Source organism: Lynx rufus, unplaced genomic scaffold (genome assembly GCF_022079265.1).
Source record: "Lynx rufus isolate CCGP_SWC_20201006 ecotype Redwood Valley unplaced genomic scaffold, mLynRuf1.p SCAF_3, whole genome shotgun sequence".
In the NCBI taxonomy this organism is placed as follows: Eukaryota; Metazoa; Chordata; class Mammalia; order Carnivora; family Felidae; genus Lynx; species Lynx rufus.
The window spans coordinates 14,670,151-14,688,157 of NW_025814845.1; the positions used below are offsets into that span (position 1 = coordinate 14,670,151).

Consider the following 18,007-nt stretch of genomic DNA (forward strand, 5'->3'; position numbering starts at 1 on the left):
TAAAATACAAATCTCATTCATGGTAAAAACTCAGCTAACTTTGTTTAATTAAAAACTTTCTTTATCAAACTCAACACCCAAAAAACAAATAATCCAGTGAAGAAATGGGCAAAAGACATGAATAAACCCTTCACCAAAGAAGACATCCAGATGGCCAACCAACACATGCAATAATGTTCAACATCACTCATCATCAGGGAAATACAAATAAACACCACAATGAGATACCACCTTACACCTGTCAGAATGGCTAACATGAACAACTTAGGCAGCAACAGATGTTGGCAAGGATGTGGAGAAAGAGGATCTCTTTTGCACTGCTGGTGGGAATGCAAGCTGGTGCAGCCACTCTGGAAAACAGCATGGAGGTTCCTCAAAAAACTAAAAATAGAACTACCCTATGACCCAGCAATTGCACTACTAGATATTTATACAAGGATACAGGTGTGCTGTTTCAAAGGTACATGCACCCCAATGTTTATAGCAGCACTGTCGACAATAGCCAAAGTATGGAAAGAGCTCAAATGTCCACTGATGGATGAATGGATACAGAAGATATGGTATGTGTATACACACACACACACACACACACACACACACACACACAATGGAGTATTACTTGGCAATAAAAAATAATGAAATCTTGCCATTTGCCATTTGCAACTACGTGGATGGAACTAGAAGGTATTATATTATTCTAAGCAAAATTAGTCAGAGGAAGACAAATATCATATGATTTCACTCTTATGAGGAATTTAAGATACAAAATAGATGAATGTAAGGGAAGGGAAGCAAGAATAATATAAAAACAGGGAGGGGGACAAAACATAAGACACTCTTAAATATAGAGAACAAACAGAGGGTTGCTGGAGAGGTTGTAGGAGGAAGGATGGGCTAATGGGTAAGGGACATTAAAGAATCTACTCCTGAAATCATGTTTACACTATATGCTAACTAACTTGGATGTAAATTAAAAAATTAATTAAAATGTTAAAAAAAAACCCTTTCTTAATATCACAGAGAGTATCTACAAAACACCTATTCCAATATCATTATTAAAAGGTGGAAGACTGTATGAGTATCAGTGCAAAAATACTTAACACAATACCAGCAACAAAAACTCAACAAAAAATTGAAAGGATTCTACACCATGACCAAGTGAGATTTATTCCTGGAATGAAAGAGTGATTCAACATACAAAAAAACCAGTGTCAATATACCACATTGACAGAATGAATGTGGGGGGGGGGGGAAGACATGATCACTTCAATTGATGCAGAAAATGCATTTGACAAAATTAAGTACGTTTTCTAACAAAAAAATGTAAAAAAGAACTAGGAACAGGGGCGCCTAGGTGGCTCAGTCAGTTGAGTGTCCAACTTCAGCTCAGGTCATAATCTCACGGCTCTGTGCTGACAGCTCAGAGCCTGGAGCCTGCTTCAGATTCTGTGTCTCCCTCTCTCTCTCTCTCTCTCTCTCTCTCTCTCTGCCCCTCTCCCACTCTCTCTCTCTCTCAAAAAATAAATAAAAACATTAACAAAATAATAATAATAATAAAAAGAACTAGGAACAGAAGGAAATTACTTCAACATAATCAAGGCCATCTACGAAAAGCCCACAGCTAATATCCCACCCAAAGGTGAAGAAAAATGGAAAAGTTTTTCCTTTAAGATCAGAAACAAAACAGAGATGCTAACTTTTATCACTTCTATTCGACATAGCACTAGAAATCCTAGCCAAAAGCAATTAGACAAAAAACAGAAACAAAAAGGCACCCAAATCTGTGCTCTGGATGACATAATATATGACAAATATATATATATACTATGTCATATATATATATATATATTTGTCATATATATATATTTGTCATATATATATTTGTCATATATATATTTGTCATATATATATTTGTCATATATATATATGACATATATATATATATATATGACAAAACCCTAAAGATTTGAGGGAAAAAAATAAAAAAACCCTGGTAGAATAAACAAATTCAGCAGAGTTGCAGGATACAATAATATCAGACACAAAAATCAGTTGTTTCTATACACTAACAACGAACAATCCAAAAATAAAATTATGAAGATAATCTCACTCACGATAGCATCAAAAAGAATAAAAATACTTAGGAATATATTTAACCAAGGAAGTGAAAGACTTATACACTGAAAACTAAAAAACACTGCCAAAAGAAATTTTTAGAAAGACACAAATCAATGGAAAGATACTGTGTTCATAGATTGGAAGGCTTGGTATTGTTAGGATGTCAATATCATTCAAAATGATCTACAGACTTAATGCAATCCCTATCAAAATCCTAAAAGTATTTTCTGCAGAAATAGAAGAATCCACCCTAAAATTCATATGAAATCTCAACGGGTCCCAAATAGTCAAAGTAATTGTTATCTGCTGAATTATGTACCCTCCCAAATTCATGTTAAAGTTCTACCCTCCCCCCCCCACCACATCCCAATATAGCTCAGAAAATAACTATATTTGGAGAGAAGACCATTAAAGAGGTGATTAAGCTAAAATGAGGCCTTTAGGTGGGCTCAAATCCAATCTGACCAATGTCCTCATAAGAGGAAATTTGAGTACATACAGAGACACCAGAGATGTGCATACTGAGAGGAAAGGCCATGTGAGAACAGAGCAAGAAGATCATTTGAAAGCCAAGAAGAAAGGCCACTTAAGAAACAAAACCTGCACACACGTTGATCTTAAACTTTTAGCCTTCAGAACTACAAATAAAAGTCTGCTGTTTAAGCCACCCAGTCTGTGGTATTTTGCTATGGTAGCCCTAGCTAACTGAGTAATGTCAAAAAAAGAACAAACCCAGGGGCACCTGGGTGGCTCAGTAGGTTGGGCGTACCACTTTGGCTCAGGTCATGATCTTGTGGTGAGTTTGAGCCCCACGTCAGGTTCTGTGCTGACAGCTCAGAGCCTGGAACCTGCTTCAGATTCTGTGTCTCCCTCTCTCTCTGTCTTTCAACCGTTCGTGCTCTGTCTCTCAAAAAACAAACAAACAAACAAACCTGGAGGTCTCACACTTTCTGATTTCAAAACTTTTTACAAAGGACAGTAATCAAAAGAGTACGGTACTAGCATAAAGATAAGAGATATAGACCAATGGAGTGGAACAGACAGACCAGAAGTAAACCCTCAGATTCAGGGTCAAATGACTTTGAACAAGGGTGCTGAGACATCCAAAGGACTGTCTCCTCAACAAATGGTGCTGGGAAAACTGGATATCCACAAGCCAAAGAAATAAAGTTGGATCCTTACAAACCACACAAAAATGGCTCTTTCATCTGGGCTGCCAACCAGACTGTGGAAGACCTGGAAACCGGCAGGCCGTGCAAGTCAAGGCCACGGCCGCCCATCAGCAAACACCAGAAGCACTCAGGAGGCCGGGGTAATGCATCACTATAGGATGAACTTTGACAAATATCATCTGGGTTACTGTGGAAAAGTTGGTATGAGGCATTACCACTTAGAGAGGGATCACAGCTTCTGCCCAACTGTCAACCTTGACAAACTGTAGACCTCGGTCAGCGAGCAGACACATGTAAATGCTGCCAGAAAGAAGACCAGCGCTGCTCCTCTTGTTGATCTCGTGCAATCGGACTACTACAAAGTTTTGGGGAAGGGACAGCTCCCAAAACAGCCTGTCATCATGAAGGCCAAATTCTTCAGTACAAGACCTGGAGAGAAAATTAAACATTTGGCGGGGGGTGGGGGGGGGTGGGGGGGAGGGAAAGGTAGGAGGGGGGGTGCTGCTGTGTCCTGGTAGCTTGAAGCCACAATAGATGGAGGTTCATTAAATGCTAACAGATGAAAAAGAAATACAAAACTGAACTTAAAATGGGTCAAAGATCTGAATGTAAGATTTTATTTTATTTATTTATTTTTTTAAGAAATTTATTGTCAAATTGGTTTCTGTACAACACCCAGTGCTCATCCCAACAGGTACCCTCCTCAATGCCCATCACCCACTTTCCCCGACCTCCCACTCCCCATCAACTCTCAGTTTATTCTCAGTTTTTAAGAGTCTCTTATGGTTTGGCTCCTTCCCTCTCTAACTTATTTTTCCCTTCCCCTCCCCCATGGTCTTCTGTTAAGTTTCTCAGGATCCACCTAAGAGTGAAAACATATGGTATCTTTCTCTATATGACTTATTTCACTTAGCGTAATACTCTCCAGTTCCATCCACGTTACTACAAAAGGCCATATTTCATTCTTTCTCATTGTCAAGTGGTATTCCATTGTGTATATAAACCACAATTTCTTTATCCATTCATCAGTTGATGGACATTTAGGCTCTTCCCATAGTTTGGCTATTGTTGAAAGTGCTGCTATAAACATTGGGGTACAAGTGCCCCTATGCATCAGCAGTCCTGTATCCCTTGAGTAAATTCCTAGCAGTGCTATTGCTGGGTCATAGGGTAGGTTTATTTTTAATTTTTTGAGGAACCTCCACACTGTTTTCCAGAGTGGCTGCACCCGTTTGCATTCCCACCAACAGTGCAAGAGGGTTCCCATTTCTCCACATCCTTGCCAGCATCTATGGTCTCCTGATTTGTTCATTTTAACCACTCTGACTGGCGTGAGGTGGTATCTCAGTGTGGTTTTGATTTGTATTTCCCTGATGATCGCATTCACAATTGCACCAAGAATCATAAAATACCTAGGAATAAACCTAATCAAAGTTGTAAAAGATCTGTATGCTGAAAACTATAGAAAGCTTATGAAGGAAATTGAAGAAGGTACAAAGAAATGGAAAGACATTCCATGCTCATGGATTGGAATAATAAATATTGTTAAAATGTCAATACTACCCAAAGCTATCTGCACATTCAATGCAATCCCAATCAAAATTGCACCAGCATTCTTCTCGAAGCTAGAACAAGCAATCCTAAAATTTGTATGGAACCACAAAAGACTCCGAATAGCCAAAGTAATTTTGAAGAAGACCAAAGCGGGAGGCATCACAATCCCAGACTTTAGCCTCTACTACAAAGCTGTCATCATCAAGACAGCATGGTATTGGCACAAAAACAGACACATAGACCAATGGAATAGAATACAGACTCCAGAATTGGACCCACAAAAGTATGGCCAACTAATCTTTGACAAAGCAGGAAAGAATATCCAATGGAAAACAGTCTCTTTAACAAATGGTGCTGGGAGAACTGAACAGCAACATGCAGAAGAATGAAACTAGACCACTTTCTTACATCACTCACAAAAATAAACTCAAAATGGATGAAGGACCTGAATGCGAGACAGGAAACCATCAAAACCCTAGAGGAGAAAGCAGGAAAAGACCTCTCTGACCTCAGCCACAGCAATTTCTTACTTGACACATCCCCAAAGGCAAGGGAATTAAAAGCAAAAATGAACTATTGGGACCTCATGAAGATAAAATCTTCTGCATTGCAAAGCAAACAATCAACAAAACTACAAGGCAACCAACAGAATGGGAAAAGATATTTGCAAATGACCTATTGGACAAAGGGCTAGTATCCAAAATCTATAAAGAACTCACCAAACTCCACACCCGAAAAACAAATAATCCAGTGAAGAAATGGGCAGAAAACATGAATAGACACTTCTCTAAAGAAGACATCCAGATGGCCAACAGGCACATGAAAAGATGAATGTAAGACTTTATAAAACACTTAGAAGAAAAAAAACTTCATCACATTAGGTTGGCATGTATAATACCAAAAGCATAAGGAACACAAATCAAAATTGATCAATAGGACATCAAATTAAAAACTTCTGTGTGTCAAAGGACACAATCAACATATTGAAAAGTCAGCCTACAGCATGGAAGAAAATGTTTGTAAATCATACATTGTATAAAGGTTCACTATCGAACATATAAAGCACCTGCACTTCCACAACAAAAAAGCCTAGTAACGCAATGAAAACATAGACCAAGGACCTCCATATTTCCCCACCGACACATAAATGGTCAACAAAAATATGAAAAGATGCTCAATATCACTTATCATTAGCAACATGTAAATCAAAACCCAAATGAGATATCACCTCACATCCTTTAGGAAGGCTACTAAGAATCAAAAATAGAAGTAAAAAAGTTTTGATGAGGATATGGAGAAACTGAAATCCTTGTGCAATTGGGGACAATGTAAAATGGTACAGGCTTCAGGAAAAAAATATTATGGTGGTTTCTTACAAAATTAAAAATCGAATTGCCATATGATCCAGCAATTCCACTTCTGGATATAAATCCGAAAGAATTGAAAACAAGGCCTCAAATATCTATGTGTAGTATACTGGTCTTCATAGCAGCATCATTCACAAAAGCCAAAAGATGGAAGCAATGCAAACAAATGCCCATCGGCAGATACACACAGGTAAAGAAAATGTGGAACATACATACAATGGAATGTATACACACAGCATACAGCCTTAGAAAGGAAGGAATTCTGACGCATACTACAACATGGATGGATCTTGAGGGCGTTATGCTAAGTGAAATAAGCCAGTCACAAAAAGACAAATACTGTATGATCCCACTTACATGAGGTACCTAGAATAATCAAATTTAGAGGAACAAAGTAGAATGGTAGCTGCCAAAACCGGGCAGAAGGTAAAATGGAGAGTTGTTTAATGGGTGTAGAATTTCAGTTTTGCAAGACCAAAAAGTTCTGGGGATTGATTACATAACAACTGTAAATATAGTTCAATTTCGGCAGAAGCGCCTTGCAATATATTCATTGTTAAATAAGAATATGAAGGACGCAGATCAGAAAGGATACCGAACTTCCCCCTATTTACTGAATTCTTTTAAAAATGTTGGCCATTCCTTTTGTAGCAATGTGGATGGAACTGGAGAGTATTATGCTAAGTGAAATAAGTCATACAGAGAAAGACAGATACCATATGTTTTCACTCTTATGCAGATCCTGAGAAACTTAACAGAAGTCCGTGGGGGAGGGGAAGAAAAAAAAAAAGAGATTAGAGAGGGAGCCAAAGCATAAGAGACTCCTTAAAAACTGAGAATAAACTGAGGGTTGATGGGGGGTGGGAGGGAGGGGAGGGTGGGTGACGGGTATTGAGGAGGGCACCTTTTGGGATGAGCACTGGGTGTTGTATGGAAACCAATTTGACAATAAATTTCATATTTTAAAAAAACATTAAAAAATAAATAAAAAATAAATAAGCATTCACTAAAAAAAAAAAAGGTTGGCCATTAAAGTCCCCATATGAGTGAAGTCATATGATTGAGGGGTTGTGGGAAGTGGGAGGGGCTAAATGGGTAAGGGGCACTAAGGAATCTACTCCTGAAATCATTGTTGCACTATATGCGGGGGGGGGGGGGGGGGGCGGGCTAAATGGTATGCTAACCAATTTTGATGTAAATTCAAAAAAAAAATTGTTGGCCATTATGTAATTTACAAACTGATGTAAAATCTAACATTTTTGTTTGGAACTCATAATGGATCAGTGCTTTTATAAAAGTAAGATTTTCAACAGGTAGGAAGACAGGTGGGAATAAAGTTCACTGGTGTACATCCTGGGAATCTATTCCTGTGGCTGTCTGGTTATTTGTTCACCAAACCATCTCCTCTTCCTTCTTGGGCACACAGCTCGACTTCATTTCCCAGCTTACTCTGCAGTTAGGTGTGGCCACAACTGCACTCTGGCCAGTGGGCTGGGGCAGAAATGACATATGCCATCTCCTGGGCCTGATTCATAAAACCCTCCCCGGTGCTACCAACCATTCTCTGAGGAAGGACTTGGAGCGGGCAGAGCCTGGGTAAGAACCCCTGAGGAGCGCTGCCAGGCTAGTAACATACATACCAGACCACTGCTTCAGCAAGAAAGCCTTACTGTGTTAAGGTACTAAAAGGTACATTCTTAAAATACAAAATTTAAAAGGAAATACTTAACTAAGCAGTAAAAATTGTTAATCATGGTTGCCCACTAAACATTTTTACTCAGTCTTATATAGGAATGGATACCAGTAACAAAACAAACCTGCTTAGTAGTGGAAATTCATTACTTTCGTGTAGAGTATCTTCCTAGACCCAATCTTCTTTGACTCATGACTCAAAATCCCCATGACTCAAAGTCCCCGTGACTCAAAGTCCCCATGACTTTGGGAACTCATGACTACTCCTGGCTCTGTGACCAATCATATTCTGCATATATATTTGTTCATACGAACACTCTGATTAGCTGGATTCTTTACACAGTGAATGTGTCTCAAGAACCCTCTAGAAACATTTTGAACTTTTAAAAACATGCCTGGAATATTCTTTTAAAAAAATATTTATTTGAGAGAGAAAGAGTGCACACACATATGCATGTGACAAGGGAGGAGGGGCAGAGAGAGAAGGAGAGAGAGAATCCCAAGCAGGCTCCGTGCTGTCAGCAGGGAGCCCAACACGAGGCTTGATCTCACAAACTGTGAGATCATAACCTGAGGCCAAATCAGGAGTCGGACACTCAACCAATTGAGCCACCCGGGGTCCCCAAAATGCCTGGAATATTCTGATAAGAATTGTCATCAGTACCTTCTCAAACTGGATAATGGCAGCAGTAATGGATTAAACACATACACTCACACACACTTTTCTTCCACTGTTTTGTAGACATAACAATTAGAAGGACAATACATATTTCAAACAATATAAAGCTTGCTGAAAAAGTTTGCTGAAAAATATCTAATGAGATTATGGCTAGGAATTAATTCTGAGCATCCAACTCTAAAAGCGTAGGCAATGGTCTGTCACTGACTATAACGGGGGTCCTGTAAGTTCACACTTGGTATCCACCTTTGAGCCACTGACATCCCCAGTGAAAAGAAGCTGAAGGAAAGCTACGTCCAAGGGCTGCTGCGGGTTTCATCACGTGCAGCACCAGGTTCACCAAGAAGGTGGAAAGACAGGGCGAGTCAGTCTACAGAAACTAAGTGAACACACAGAACGGACACTTACACATTTCTCCTTGAGGAGCTGGCTTCATTTAGCCAAATAAATGTACTGGATTTACTGTTACTTGTATTTCATTGAAAAATAGGTGAGTTGACCCATATGACAGTATTACTATAAATATTAGGAAGATATGACAAAATCTTGGCAAGAATGATGGAACGGCCCAAGTTTGGGAAACACTATCATAAGTAGCTATAAATAATCAAATCGCCTCTCAGATGAAAGCACTGGAATGAATATTAAAATAATTAGATGATTCTGGGAATCTGAAAAGAAAAAGACAATGAACATTTGCTTTAAATTTTGGATTACTGTTGTAGGCCTCACTTTTCTTGATGGTTTAGTTTAACTCCTAGCTGAAATGCTTTCTGTTAATTTTTTTACTTCCTCATTTTTTATGGTCTCAACCAACTTCAGCTTAGGCATTCTGATCTCAATGCCTGAAACACATAGGTTTAAATGTTTTAACTTTCTTACTTTTCAATAATGAGCAAAATCTAAGCCTAAGCATCTATATATAAGTTGCCATCTGTTTGTAACATTCTATCTATTTATAGAAATATATTGAACATGGATACAAAGTTACATTAAGTTGCATGTGCAAAAATTCCTGTTATCTAGAAATTAATTAGTCACCACCGATTACAAGCTGAAATATTAATATATGTTTATACATGTATATAAATCTAGTCACACAAATACTCAAACACAAACCTGATTTCGAACTGTTACCTAAAATCAGAGGTTGGCGTTTAATACTAGCAAATAACATCATGTTATTATATTACACAGTGTGTGACAACATGATTAAAAACCTTCCGTGGAATAAAAGAGTAAATCAGGTGTGTTTCCTTAATCAGAACATGACCAGTTATACCTTATTATGAAATTAAAACGCAAACAAAAGAACTGGGATGAGAATAAAGTTTGGGGAAACTACAGATCATAAGCACCGTGAGGGCTTGAGTGATTGCCTCCAGAGAAGCTACGCGATGTGTTGCAAAGCATGGTGGCCGCAGCATGAGGAAACAGGTCATGCTCCTAGATGTGGCACAACCCGCCAGCATGTTCAGCATGGCAGAAATTCTTTGAGCCTCACTTGCCAACATTTTTGAATCGGGAAAATGAATGAGCCAATTCTCTGAGAAAACTGAAACCTCTCTTAACAGTTTTATGCTCCTGTGAAAAATAAAGAAACCTCCACCAGCCACAAGCCATAAATCAAAAAGGACAAAGGTAAGGGGATACAATGTGTTCTTCATTTCCTACACGCAAACATCAAATGTTAACTCAGTCAAATACTAGGAGTATAATGCACAAAGTCATTGCTCATCACTTTCTACGCTTGGAATATCAACACATTCCAAATATTTTTAGTATAATCTTCATTTTATTCCAAGTACTTGATGTTTTCTGTCTTCCACCCCTCCCCTAGGCCCAGCCTTCTTGTCTTCTGTTATCTACACAAAGTTATATTTAAATTAACAGATGCTTACTGAATGGTGAACGTTTCCAGGAGGGGAAATTCCTCACTTCCTGTGAGGTAGGAAAAAGCAGAGGAACAAAGTTCTTTTCCCTATGTGGAGTCAACCTATGGGTCAGAGAAAGACGTTACACATTGTTGATGCTTTACAAAATACAAGAGCAAAATTAAAATAGCAATAAAGAAGTAGGCATTATCACTCCATTCACTCCTTTTTAGTTTATCTTTACCATTTCTACACGTCATCCTACATGCATATATCAACTTACCAGGAGACCCTGGGCCAGGCAGTGGTCCAACGTGCAAGTGTTGAATCCATCCATTTGGTCAGGATCTATCCATTGGTTTGCTTCCCCCACCAAAAGAATGTCTCTAAAACTGACATTTGACAAAGGCTTAAATAGAACTACCAGTTTTATTATTGCAAAGCAAAATAATTTATTTCTAATGCGGTAATCCAATGACAAGTGAACACTTACCCTCTCGTAAGTGATCTTGTGGTGTCCCTGATATTTACTCTATAGAAGTTAAGTGGTACATCTCTCAGATTTGGGGTTTATCAAGCTAAACTTGAGTCAGTATTTCTTGAATGTACACTTTGAATCTGATCTGACTCAAACCTTTAGGCAGCTGTCACAAACAGATCTGAGCTGTGCCTCACTTCTCAAGCACTGTCTCACCTATCAGAGGGACCGGATGCACAGAGTCAGGGCAGACCCTATCTGACCTTCAAAACAGTTCCAGAAATGAACTTTCATGGAAGATGGTGGAGTAGGAGGGCCCTAAGACCACTTCATCCCCCGGATACAGCCACATCAGTGTAAATAACCCAGAAAAGGACCTGAAGGCTGACAGAACAGACTCTCCACAGTAGAGAAGAGGCAACAATCAAAGAGCGTAGGAGGGCAGAGACAAGGTCAGGAGCTAAATACACCCACAGGACTGTCCACAGGAGGGAGGGACACCACAGGTGTAGAGAGGGGCAAAGAAACATTCTCATACCAAGGAGCTTGCCTGGGAAAGATGAATCCCCATTTTTGGCTTTGAACACCAAGAGGCCAAATTTGTTGAGTTCTTACAACCAGCAGGGCTTAACACTCAGAACTTTAAAAATCAGCAGTCTGGGCTCTATGAGAGCACAGGATAGAATCACCACCCTTAAGAAGACAGAACTGCAAACAGCCCTACTGAGATACAGCACAGAGGCAGTAGTCTGAAAAATTCCTGGGGCATACGGGAGAGATTTGCTTACTCATCTCAGAGCATGACTAATCACAGAGGAGCAGGGATCTTTGGGAGACTTTCCCAGGAACAAAGAAGCTGGCAAGTGCCACTTCCCTGCCCTGCACCCCAGTCTAGATACATGGACACCTGTGAGAATCAGCACAGTGTCAACACTCACTACCTAACTTGCTAACACCATGCCCCACCCAGTGTTTTTCCCTGTGGACACACCCCCTGCAGCCAGGCCTGGAACGGGTCCTCTCCTGCAGCAGACCCACACAAGGCTTGCTATCAGCACAAAGCCCACCCTCTGCTCCACCCCACCCCTCACCTTGTACTTCTGCAGACCCACTCCCTCCACCTGACCTGCCTCGATCCTTTCTCACAGGAGACCAGGGCAGACCTAATGGGCACCATGTGCCCCACCACCATGTTCTTCTGCAGATCAATCCCCTCCACTTCACTCTTGTCTGGAGTTCATCCAAAGCCGTGCCACAAGCCTGCCAATGGGCAAGCAGCTCTGAAAGGGGCCAGCGCCACTCCAAAGTGACTCCCACCCAAGGGAGAGAAGATAACCACACACTAGTCTGAATACAGCCCCAGAGGTGAAGGCAGACATTTGGACCTGTTCTGTTGAACTGCGGGCCCTATTCAACAAGGAGAACTTCTCAGGAGATAAGACCGAGAAAGCACCCAGCAATCCGGTGCTATTGCATCTCTGGCAAATACTTGGTCCAACTTAAGCCCAAGGTTGCACCACACTGGCCCACTAACAACACAGGGACCAAAACCTGCCCACAACAGGCAAAGAGAACCATCGCAGATGACTGAAGGAAAAAGTGGCTAAGCCACAACATTGTGTGCGCATGCAACACAAACAGGAGACACCATTGAAGTGCCAGGTTCTGGAGACTGCACTGCAGGACACTATAGGCCCTCTTCTCCATAAAGCTACTACTTTCAAGAGCAGAAGACAAAGCTGACTTTCCTAACACACAGAAACAGACAGAATTGAATTGGTCAAAACAAGGAGACAGAGGAATATGTCCCAAATGAAAAAAAAAAAAAGGGACAAAATCACAGCAAGAGAGCTAAATGAAATGGAGGAAGTAATATGCTTAACAGAGAATTTAAAGTAAGGGTCATAAAGATACTCACTAGACTTAAGAGTGGAGGACCTCAGTGACACCCTTGACAAAGAGAGAAAACATAAAGAACCAATCAGAGATGAAGAACTCAGTAGCTCAAATTAATAATACGCTAGAGGAAATTAATGTAGACTAGGAGAAGCAGAACAGACTAGTAACCTGGTGGAAAGAATAATGGAAAGCAAATAAGATGAACAGAAAACAGAAAAATGTAACAAAAAATGAAAATAGACTTAGGAAACTCAGTGACACCATCAAGAATAATGACATTTGCACTATAGGTATTTCAGAAGGAGAAAAGAGGGCAGAACATGTATTTGAAGGACTAGTATCTGAAAACTTCCTTAATCTGGGGAATAAAACAGAAATCCAGATCCAGGAGGCACAGAGAGCACCCAAAAAATGAACCTAAGAAGGTCCACACCAAGACACATAGTAATTAAAATGACCCAAGGTAGGGATGCCTGGGTGGCTCAGTTGGTTGAGGGTCCAATTCTTGATCTTGATTCAGGTTGTGATCTTACTTACAGCTCAGGAGATCAAGCCTTGCATCAGGCTCTGTGCTGACCACTCACCACAATCCCTGACTAGGTTTTTCTCTCTTCCTCTTTGTCTCTCCCTCTCTCTTTCCTTTCCTTGTTCTCTCTCTCTCTCTCTCTAATAAACATTTAAAAATAAATAAATAAATAAAATGGCCAAAAGTAGTGATAAAGAGAAAAATTTTAAAGCAGCCAGAGAAAAGAAAGCAGTTACATACAAGGGAAGCCCCATAAAGCTATCAGCTGATTTTCTAGCAGAAATTTTACAGGCCAGAAGGGAGTAGTAGCATGATATACTCAAAGTGCTGTAAGTAAAAAAAAAAAAAAAAAAAAAAAAAACTACAGCCAAGAATACTGTATCCAGTAAGGTTACCATTCAGAATAGGAGGAGATCAAGTTTCCCAAACAAAAGTTAAAGGAATTCATCACCACTAACCCAGCTCTATAAGAAATGTTAAGGGAGACTCTTCGTGTGAAATGGAAAGACCATAAGTAGTAGTAAGAATAGGGTGCACAAAAGCAGTAAAAATAAGTATATCTACAAAAGTAAGTCAAGGGATTCACAAAATAAAAGGATGTAAAGTAAGACATCAAATACCTAAAATGTGGGAGGGAAGAGAAGTTAGAAAAAAATGGGTTCAAACTTAAGCAATCAACTTAATATAGACTGCTACATGCATATTATATACAAACCTAATGGTAATCACGAATCAAAAACTAGTAATAAGAGCAACAAAATAACAACAAACTAAACAACAGGAGACAAAGAGAGAAAGGAATCCAAGTCAATCACTAATAAAGCCAGCAAACCTGACAGAAGAGTGCAAGACAACAAAGGAACAGAGAAAACTACAAAAGCAACCATAAAACAAATAACAAAATGGCAGTAAGCACATACCTATCAATAATTATTTTGAATGTAAATGGACTAAACGCTCCGAGCAAAAGACCTAAGGTGAAGGGATGGATAAAATAATAATAATAATAATAATAATAATAATAATAATAATAAGTCCATCTATATGCTGCCTACAAGAGACAGGTCAGACCTAAAGACACCTGCAGACTGAAAGTAAAGAGATGGAGAAACATTTATCATGTAACCGCATGTGAAAAGAAAGCCAGGGTAGCCATACTTATATGAGACAAAATTGACTTTAAAACAAAGTAACGAGGGGTGCCTGGGTGGCTCAGTCAGTTAAGCGTCTGACTTCAGCTCAGGTCATGATCTCACGGTGTGTGAGTTCGAGCCCCGCGTCGGGCTCTGTGCTGACAGCTCAGAGCCTGGAGCCTGCTTCACACATTCTGTGTCTCCCTCTCTCTCTGCCCCTCCCCTGCTCATGCTCTGTGTCTCTCTCTCTCAAAAATAAATAAAAACATTTAAAAAAATTAAAAAAAAAGTAATGAGACAAAGAAGAGCACCATATTATAAGGGGACAAATCCAATTTACGATTGGATATATCAATTGTAAATATTTATGTACCCTACACGGAGCACCCAAATACAAGAAGCAGCTATTACAAACATAAAGTAATAGATGGCAATACAGTAATAGTAGGCGACTTTACCACCACACTCACATCAATGGACAGATCATCCGAACAGAAAATCAACAAGGAAACAATGGCTTTGAGTGACACACTGGACCAGATGGATCTAACAGATATATTCAGAACATTCCATCCGAAAACAACAGAATACACATTTTTTTCAAGTGTACATGAGACAGTCTCCAGAATGGATCACATATTAGGCACCCAAACAAGTCTCAACAAATTCAAAAAGATGCAAGTCATACCATGCATCTTTTCTGACCACAACGCTAAGAAACTAAAAATTAACCACAGGGAAAAATCTAGAAAGAACACATATATATGGAGGTCAAATAACACACTACTAAACAATGAATGGGCCAACTGAGAAATCAAAAAGAAACCAAAACATACATGGACACAAGTTAAAATGAAACTATAACAGCCCAAAATCCTTGGGATCAGCAAAAGCTGTTCTAAGAGAGAAGTTTATAGCAACAGAGAAAAGTTTACAGGCCTACATCAAGAAGAAAAACCTCAAACAACCTAACCTTACACCTAAAGGAGCTACGAAAGAACAAACAAAAACCCAAACCAGTAGAAGGAAGGAAATAATAAATATTAGAGCAGAAATAAACTAAAAATAAGACAAGTATATCATTTAGATATTAGACAAATATATATAATATCTAAAAAACAAAACAATAGGGCAATGAAACAAGCTGGTACTTTGAAAAGATCAACAAAATTGATACACCTTTAGCCAGAATCATAAAAACAGAAAAGGATTCAAATGAACAAAATCAGAAATGAAAGAGGACAAATAATAACCAGCACCATAGAAATATAATTATAAGAGAATATTATGAAAAATTGTATGCCAACAAATTAGACAACCTAGAAGAAATGGATAAATTCCTGGAAATATAATCTACCAAAACTAAACCAAGAAGAAATACAAAATTTGAACAGACCAATTACCAGCAATGATATTGAATCAGTAATCAAAAAACTCCCAACGAAGAAAAGTCCAGGACCAGTTTCACAAGTAAATTCTAACAAACATTTAAAGAAGAGTTAATAGCTATTCTTCTCAAACTTTTCCAAACATAGAAGAGAAGGGAAAGCTTCCAACTCATTCTATGAGGCCAGTATCACCCTACCAAAACCAGATAAAGACACTACATAAAAAGAGAACTATGGATCACTATCTCTGATGAGCAAAGATGCAAAAAGCCTCAACAAAGTATTAGCAAACCAAATTGAAGAATACATGAAAGAAATCATCTTCCATGATCAAGTGGGATTCATTCCTGAGATGTAAGCATGGTTAAATATTTGCAAATCAATCAACATGCTACATCGCATCAACAAGAGAAAGGATAAAAAAACATATGATCATTACAATGGATAGTATAACATCAATTCAGGATAAAAACCCTCAAAACCAAGTAGGTTTACAGGAAACATACCTCGACATAACAAAGGCCATATATGAAAAACAAACATCATACTCAGTGGGTAAAAATGGAGAGCTTTTCTCCTAAAGTCAGGAAGAAGACAAGGATGTCCACTCACCACTTTTATTCGACATAGTACTGGAAGTCCTAGGCACAGCAATCAGACAACAGAAAGAAATAATAGCCTTCCAAACTGGTAAGGAAGAATAAACCTTTCACTATTTGCAGATGCCATGATACTATATACAGAAAATCTGAAAGATTCCACCAAAAAACTACCAGAACTGACACATGAATTCAGTAAGGTCACAGGACACAAAATTAACTTATACACTGCATTTCTATCCACTAAAAGTGAAGTAGCAGAAAGAGAAAGTAAGAAAACAATCCCACTTATAATTGCATCAAAAATAATAAAATACCTAGGCATATACTTAAGTAAGGAGGTGAAAGATCTACAGTCTGAAAACTATAAAACACTGACGAAAGAAACTGAAGACAACAGCAATCCAGGAAAGGAAGAACAAAACTGGAGGTATCACAGTCCCAGATTTGAAGATACACCACAAAGCTGTAGTAATCAAAACAGTATGACCCTGGCATAAAAACAGAAATAAACATCAATAGAAGAGAATAGAGAGGCCAGAAATAAACCCACAATTATATGGCTGATTCATCTTCCACAAAGGAGGCAAGAATATACAATGGAAAAAGAAGTTTCTTCAATAAATGGTATTCAGAAAACTGGACAGCCACATGCATAAGAATGAAACTGGACCACTTTCTTACACTATACTCAAAAATAAACTCAAAATGGATTAAAAACCTAAATGTAGGACCTGAAACCTTAAAAATCCTAGAAGCAGAGGCAGTAATTTCTCTGACATCGGCCACAGCAACATTTTTCTAGGTATCTCTCCTGAGGCAAGAAAAACAAAAGCAAAAATAAACTACAGGGACTACATCAAAATAAAAAGCTCCCACACAGGGGTGCCTGGGTGGCTCAGTGGGTTAAGTGACTCTTGAATTAGCTTGCGTCATGATCTCACAGTTGTGAGATCAAGCCCTGCAATCAGGCTCTGTACTGGGCATGGAGCTTACCTAAGATGGCCTTTCTCTCTCTCCCTCCACCCCTGTCACTGCTCCGTCACACTCTCTCTTGGAAGGAAGGAAGGAAGGAAGGAAGGAAGGAAGGAAGGAAGGAAGGAAGAAAAAGAAATGAAAGAAGGAAGGAAGGAAGGAAGGAAGGAAGGAAGGAAGGAAGGAAGGAAGGAAAGAAAGAAAGAAAGAAAGAAAGAAAGAAAGAAAGAAAGAAAAGATAAAACCTTTTGCACAGCAAAGGAAAAAAATCAACAAAACTAAAAGACAACCTACTGAATAGGAGATATTTGCAAATGATAAATCAAATAAAGGGTAGTATCCAAAATATATAAAGAACGGATACAACTCAATACCAAATGAAACCCAAAAAACAAAAAACCTCCAATTAAAAAATGGACAGAAGACATGAATAGACATTTCTCCAAAGAAGACATCCAGAGGGCCAACAGACATGTGAAAAGATGCTCAACATCACTTATCAGGGAAATGCAGATCAAAACCACAATGAGGTATCACCTCACATCTGTCAGAA

The 18,007-nt window shown here is 38.9% G+C and overlaps 1 pseudogene; it reads left to right on the forward strand.

Annotated features, from left to right (window-relative positions):
- Window positions 1-3,313: 3,313 nt before the first annotated feature.
- Window positions 3,314-12,244, forward strand: LOC124521036 (60S ribosomal protein L27a-like; annotated as a pseudogene).
- Window positions 12,245-18,007: the final 5,763 nt, after the last annotated feature.